This window comes from Ovis canadensis, chromosome X (genome assembly GCF_042477335.2).
Source record: "Ovis canadensis isolate MfBH-ARS-UI-01 breed Bighorn chromosome X, ARS-UI_OviCan_v2, whole genome shotgun sequence".
Lineage (NCBI taxonomy): Eukaryota > Metazoa > Chordata > Mammalia > Artiodactyla > Bovidae > Ovis > Ovis canadensis.
Genome location: NC_091727.1, coordinates 87,063,170 through 87,071,158, shown reverse-complemented (window position 1 = coordinate 87,071,158; position 7,989 = coordinate 87,063,170).

Here is a 7,989-nt window from a genome sequence, read left to right as displayed (position 1 = left end):
CATACCCACAAAAGAAACCACCTATGTTCATACCAACAGAAATTAACTATTCTTAGTGTGTTGATATTGGGGCTTCCCTGATGGCTCAGCAGGTAAAGAACCTGCAATGCAAGAGACACAGGAGATGCGGGTTTGATCCCTGGATCTGGAAGATCCCCTGGAGGAGGCAATGACAACCCACTCCAGTATTGTTGCCTGAGAAATCCCATGGACAGAGGAGTCTGGCAGGCTAGAGTCCATAGGGTCGCAAAGCTGTACACTACTGAAAATGTGTTCATGTATTGGTTTCTGAAGTTTTCTATGTTTATACTTTTAAAAAATTATGTGATTCATGTACATGAATCATGTGATTCATGAAGAGTCATATGTAATTTTTCTAAATGTTTTAAAGTTACATAGATATCACATTAATATATTACCCCTTTTCTAATTTATTTTAATCTATATCCTTCCCACTCATAACAGGACCAGTTCTTGGATTCAGTTATGGAATACCAACATGCTTAAACTTAAATGCCTCACAGCAAGATGGCAGCAAAGAGAAGAGTTACATTGTTTTACATTTTCTCTCTCCTTGCTACTTAAATGCAAATTTAAATTATTTTCTGGAGTTTAAAAGTATATTGTAGGGACTTGCCTGGTGGTCCACTGACTAGGACTCCACACTCCCAATGCAGGGCCCCCAGGTTCAATCCCTGGTCAGGGAACTAGATCCCACATGCAGCAACTAAGAGTTCGAATGCCACAGCTAAAGATCTCTCAGGCTACAACAAAGATCGGAGATCGCACATGACACAACTAAGACCCAGCACAGCCAAATAAATAAGTATTTTAAAAATAAAAATAAAATTACATTGTAGAAAAAGTACAAAATGCAGAAAGATGAAAATCAACAAATTACCTGTGGTCCTATCACTTGGAGAGAACCAGAACTGATGTTCATTTTGGGTATATTTCTTTCCAGTCTTTTTTCTACTTAGTTTTTAAACAAATTTGCTTCGTATTCTATTTAATGTTTTATAATCAGCTCTTTTCACTGAATGTTTTATGACTTAAATATTCTTCTACCTCATGATGTGTAATAGGGGCCCAGTATTTTATTCTATAACTACAACTAGAGTTATGTCATACTTTATAATTACTATTGCTAGACATTTGATTGGTCTCCTTTTTTTCTTTGGTTATTATCAGAATGTATGTTCTTGTACATGAATCTTTCAGTGACAATATGACTATCAGAATAAATTTCTAGAAGTGGAACTTCTCAGTTAAAGAGCATAACATTAAAAGTTATTCTTTTATTGAATTTTTCTTTATCAAAGTAATATATTTTTATAGACCATGTAGAAATCACAGGTACATAAAAAGGAAAATGAAAAAGGACATAAATGTCACCCATAATTTTACCTCTCAGAGGTAATCATTATGAACATTTTATTAAAATCCTTCACTCTTTTCTCTGTATTCTGTATTTTCTTTAATAAAGCTTTTTATTTAATATATTCTGAACTTTCTTTAAAGTTTATTATCCTACACCTTCAGTGGTTACATAGCATTTCATTGTGTGAAACTACAATTTATTTGACCAGCTCGCTATTGTTAGACATTTAGATTATTTTTCCCTAATATAAAAATGTAGAGATGAGCATTCTGTGGCTAAATCTTTGCAAAAACCCCCGATTGCTTCTTTTGAATAAATACCTAGATGTGCAATTGTTCCATACATTTTTCAGGCCTTTGATGAATATAGCTAAATTGCCCTATAATAATTCTCATATTAGTGGCAGGGTATGCCCTTTTCATCTGAATTCTTGATATCACTGAATCTTTTCCCAATTTGACTGCAAAGAATTAGTATCTTATTTTAAACTGTACATTTATTTGGTTGCTATTAAAACTGAACTTTTTTCTACTCTTTATTCTTGTCCACACCATAGTGATTATCTGGGTCATGAAGATCTTTGTCCAGATAATCACAATGGTGTGATCAATCATACTCATCTAGAGCCAGACATCCTGGAATGTGAGTCAAGTGGGCCTTAGGAAGCATCACTATAAACAAAACTAGTGGAGGTGATGGAATTCCAGTTGAGCTATTTCAAATCCTAAAAGAGGATGCTGTGAAAGTGCTGCACTCAATATGCCAGCAAATTTGGAAAACTCAGCAGTGGCCACAGGACTGGAAACGGTCAGTTTTCATCTAATCCCAAAGAAAGGCAATGCCAAAGAATGCTCAAACTACCATACAATTGCACTCATCTCATAAGCTAGTCAAGTAATGCTCAAAATTCTCCAAGCCTGGCTTTAGCAATACGTGAACTATGAACTTCCAGATGTTCAAACTGTTTTTAGAAAAGGCGGAGGAACCAGAGATCAAATTGCCAACATCCATTGGATCATGGAAAAAGCAAGAGAGTTCCAGAAAAACATCTATTTCTGCTTTATTGACTATGCCAAAGCCTTTGACTGTGTGGATCACAATAAACTGTGGAAAATTCTGAAAGAGATGGGAATATCAGACCACCTGACCCACCTCTTGACAAACCTGTATTCAAGTCAGGAAGCAACAGTTTGAACTGGACATGGAACAACAGACTGGTTGTAAATAGGAAAAGGAGTATGTCAAGGCTGTTTATTTAATTTATATGCAGTGTTTATTTAATTTATAAGCAGTCACCCTGCTTATTTAATGTATATGCAGAGTACATCATGAGAAATGCTGAGCTGGAGGAAGCACAAGCTGGAATCAAGATTGCTAGAAGAAATATCAATAACCTCAGATATGCAAATGACACCACCCTTATGGCAGAAAGTGAAGAAGAACTAAAGAGTCTCTTGATGAAAGTGAAAGAGGAGAGTGAGAAAGTTGGCTTAAAGCTCGACATTCAGCAAACTAAGATCATGGCATCTGGTCCCATCATTCATGGCAAATAGATGGGGAGACAGTAGGAACAGTGGCTGAGTTTATTTTGGGGGGCTCCAAAATCATTGCAGATGGTAATTGCAGCCATGAAATTGAAAGACGCTTACTCCTTGGAAGGAAAGTTATGACCAACCTAGACAGCATATTAAAAAGCAGAGACGTTACTTTGCCAACAAAGGCCCATCTAGTCAAGGCTATGGTTTTTCCAGTTGCCATGTATGGATGTGAGAGTTGGACCGTAAAGAAAGCTGAGTGCCAAAGAATTGATGCTTTTGAACTGTGGTGTTGTAGAAGACTGTTGAGAGCCCCTTGGACTGCAAAGAGATCCAACCAGTCCATCCTAAAGGAGATCAGTTGTGGGTGTTCATTGGAAGGACTGATGTTGAAGCTGAAACTCCAATATTTTGTCCACCTGATGCAAAGAGCTGACTCATTTGAAAAGCCCCTGATGCTAGGAAAGATTGAGGGCAGGAGGAGAAGGGGACGACAGAGGATGAGATGGCTGGATGGCAACACCGACTCAGTGGACATGGGTTTAGGTAGACTCAGGGAGTTGGTGATGAACAGGGAGGCCTGACATGCTGCAGTTCATGGGGTCACAAAGAGTCGGACACGACTGAGAGACTGAGCTGAACTGAACTCTTGTCCAATTTTCTGTTCTGATACCGAAATTTAAGATATTCTTTGTCATACACGGCGGTTTTCTCATTTGGCTAAGTGTTGTGCTATAATATATATCTATATATTCTAATATAAAATTGCACTCCTAAAATAATAATCCTTTGCTTATGTTGTAGTATTATTTTTGTCTTGCTGAATTTGATTTGCTGGTATTTTGTTTAGGATTTTTGCATCTATGTTCTTAACTGACATTAAGTTTTCTCTGTGTTTAGTACATGTATTAATTATGTTTTGTGGGCAGGATAACTTTAGCTTTATAAAATGAATGGGGCCTAGTTTCTTCTTTCCTCTATGCTGGAAACTACTTTTAGAGGATGGAAATTATCTGTCCCTTGTAAATTATAAAGGAGTTGTTCATGAAACTACTTGGACACTATAAAATCATTGGAGGAAATGTTTTTAAACAGCACAGTTTTACCCCCATGTTTTCTACATCTTTGTGATTCTAATTTGCTAAGTTACCTAAGAAATCATCCATTTTATTGAGATTTTCAAATTCATTAACAGTATCAAGATTTCTTGAAATTTAGTACATATACTATACAATTCATCCATTTAACGTGGTTGTAGAATGTTCACGGAGCTGTGTATTCACAACCATCACCAGAATCATCACCAAAAAATTAAGAACAATTTCAAAATCCCCAAACGAAACTCTATAGCCATTAGCAGTCTCACTCTGCATGTTCCCTTTATTCTGCCTAAGTCCTAGGCAACTACTAATCTGCTTTTTGTCACCATAGATTTGCCTACTCTTGACTTTTCTTGTATTAATAAATGGAATCATAGGATATGTATTCTTTTGTGACTGGATTCTCACAGTTAAGGTAATGTTTACAAGGCTCACTCTGTTTCAACATGGACTAGTATGTCAGTCTTTCTTTAACTTTTGTAAAATTAGTAGACTTTTATTTTTAGAAGAGTTTTAGTTTTACAGAAAGTGAGCAGATAGTACAGAGTTCCCATATACTCCTCTCTTCTTACTCCTCTGACCATAGTTTTCTCCACTAACATCTTGCATTGGTGTGGTTCATTTGTTAACTAAACTACTTTTAGAGGATGGAAATTATCTGTCCCTTGTAAATTATAAAGGAGTTGTTCATGAAACTACTTGGACACTCTAAAATCATTGGAGGAAATGTTTTTAAACAGCACAGTTTTACCCCCATGTTTTCTACATCTTTGTGATTCTAATTTGCTTTGTAAATTCATAATTTACATGAGGGTTCACTCTGTGTGTTGTACAGTTCTGTGTGTTTTCACAAATACATAAAGTGAAGTTGCTCAGTCGTGTCAGACTCTTTTCGACCTCATGGACTGTAGCCTACCAGACTCCTCCATCCATGGAATTTTGCAGGCAAGAATACTAGAATGGGTTGCCATTTCCTTCTCCAGGGGGTCTTCCTGACCCAGGGATTGAACCCAGGCCTCCTGCATTGCAGGCAGACACTTTACCATCTGAGCCACTACAGTGTCCACGATTACAATATCATATGGAAAAGTTTTGATGAGTAGTTGGAGCACAGGGGATTTTTGGTACAGTGCTTCTCTCCCCCAGAACCTCTGGCAACCACTGATTTTTTTTTTTTTTACTGTTTCCATGGTTTTATCTTTTCCACAATGTCATGTAGTTGGAATCATACAGTATGTAGCCTTTTCAGATTGTTTTCTCTTACTTAGTAATATGCATTTAAGGTTCCTCCGTGTCTTTTCATGCCTTGATAGCTCATTTCTCTTTTAGGACTATATAGTAAAAGATGCTTGCTCCTTGGGAAAAAAAAAACTATGACAAACCTAGACAACATATTAAAAACCAGAGACATTACTTTGCCAACAAAGGTCCATCTAGTCAAAGCTATGGTTTTTCCAGTTGTCATGTATGGATGTGAGAGTTGGACCATAAAGAAAGCTGAGCACTGAAGAATTGAGGTTTTGAACTGCGCTTTTAGAGAAGACTCTTGAGAGTCCCTTGGACTGCAAGGAGATCAAGCCAGTCAGCCCCTAAAGGAAATCAGTCCTGAATATTCATTGGAAGGACAGATGCTGAAGCTGAAGCTCTGATAACTTTGATCACATGATGTGAAGAATTGATTCATTGGAAAAGACCCTGATGTTGGGAAAGATTGAAGGCAGGAGAAGAAGGGGATGACAGAGGATGAGATGTATGGATGGCATCACTGACTTGATAGACATGAGTTTGGGCAACTTCCAGGAATTGGTGATGAACAGGGAAGCCTGGTGTGCTGCTGTCCATGGGATCGCAAACAGTCAGACACAACTGAGCAACTGAGCTGAATATTCATTTGTCTGGATAGACCACAGTTTATTTATCCATACACTAACTGAAGGACATCTTACTTGTTTCCAAATTTGGAAAATTATGAATAAAGCTGCTATAAACATCTGTGTGGAGGTTTTTTGTGGACCTGTTTTCAACATGTTTGGGTAAATACCAAGGAGCATAATTGCTGGATCATATAGTAAGTGTATGCTTGGTTTTGTAAGAAAATGCCAAATTCTCCTTCAAATTGGCTATTCCATATTGTATTCCCACCAGTGATGAATGGGAGTTCTAGTTGCTCTACATACTTCTAACATTTGCTGTTCTCAGTTGTTTAAATTTTAGCCATTCTAATAGTGCATAGTCCAAGCTATGGTTTTTCCAGTAGTCATGTATGCATGTGAGAGTTGGACCATGAAGAAGGCTGAATGTTGAAGAATTGATGCTTTTGAACTGTGGTGTTGGAGAAGACTCTCGAGAGTCCCTTGGACTGCAAGGAGATCCAACCAGTCCATTCTGAAGGAGATCAGCCCTAAATATTCATTGGAAGGAATGATGCTGCAGCTGAAGCTCCAATACTTTGGCCACTTGATGCAAAGAACCAACTCATAGTAAAGACCCTGATGCTGGGAAGTATGGAGGGCAGGAGGAGAAGGGGATGACAGAAGATGAGATGGTTGGATGGCATCACTGACTAAATAGATATGAGTTTGAGCAAATTCTGGGAGATAGTGGACGACAGAGGAGCCAGGCATGCTGCAGCCCATGGAGTCACAAAGAGTCAGGCACAAATTAGTGAATAACAACAACAGATAATACATAGTAATATTTCATTATTGTTTTAATTTGTAATTCCTTAGTTATACATGATATGGAGCATCTTTTCATATACTTATTTGCCATCTATATGTCTTTTTCTGGTAAAGTGTTCAGATTCTTTGCCCATTCTTAAATTGGATTGTTTTCTTTCTATGGAGTTTTAAGTAATCTTTGTATATTTAAGGTACAAGTCTTTTATCCAAACTATACTGCAAATATTTCTCCTAGTCTGTGATTTCTCTTTTCATTCTTCTGACAATGTCCTTCACAAAACAATTTTTAAGAATAAAATATATTTTTACAGCTAAATAATATTTAACTGAATGGCTATTCCAGATTTTTTTAAGTCATTCACTAGTTGGTGGACACTTGAGTTGTCCCTTTTTGGCTGTTATAAATAGTGCTACTATGAATATTTGTGTAAAAAATTTTATTGCACATACATTTTCATTTCTCTTGGATAGATACCTAGGAGTGGAACTGCTGAGTCATATGGCTACTTTATATTTAACTTTTTGAGGAACTGCCAAATTGTTTTCCATAGAAACTGCCTGGCTTCTCCAAAGCAACTGTACCATTTTACATTCCCACTGGCAATGTGGGGGGAGGGGGTTCCATTTTGTCCCATATCTTCACCGACACTTAATATTGTCAGTCTTTTTGAATATAGCTATTGTAGTGGATATGAAGTAGTATCTCTTTGTGTTTTGATTTGCATTTCTCCAATGACTCTATGTTGAGCACATTTTCATATGCTTATTGGCCATTTGCATACCTTCTTTTCCTCTTTACTTTTGCATACCTCTTTTCCTCCTCACTTTTTATATTCTCTTCCATGAAAATTTCACTGATTTTACTAACACCTTCATATAGATGATTTTCAAATATTAACTTCCATATCTGATCTTTCTTCTGAGATTTTCTCAGAGATTAGTGTCCTGATTGCATTTCAGAATTAGTATGTCCCAACTGAAACTCATCTGCTTTCTTCCCAAGCTATTAATTCTTTCTGTGTTCCTAATTCTGTTAATTTTACTATTATTTTTCTAATCACCTGAACTTGAAACATGGCATCATATCTGGATGTAAGAGAAATGGGATAGGAAAGAGTCGATTCATTACTAAGTTCTCTGTTACTTTTGTAATATTTTGCATCTCTTTTCTCTTTATTCTCTCCTTCTTGATCTCTAACCTCTTTTGAACTTTCTCAGTCTCTTATTCTCCTGGTTCTCTTATCTCTTATTATTTTATCTCAGGTTATTTTTTACCTTAAGTGACCTTAATT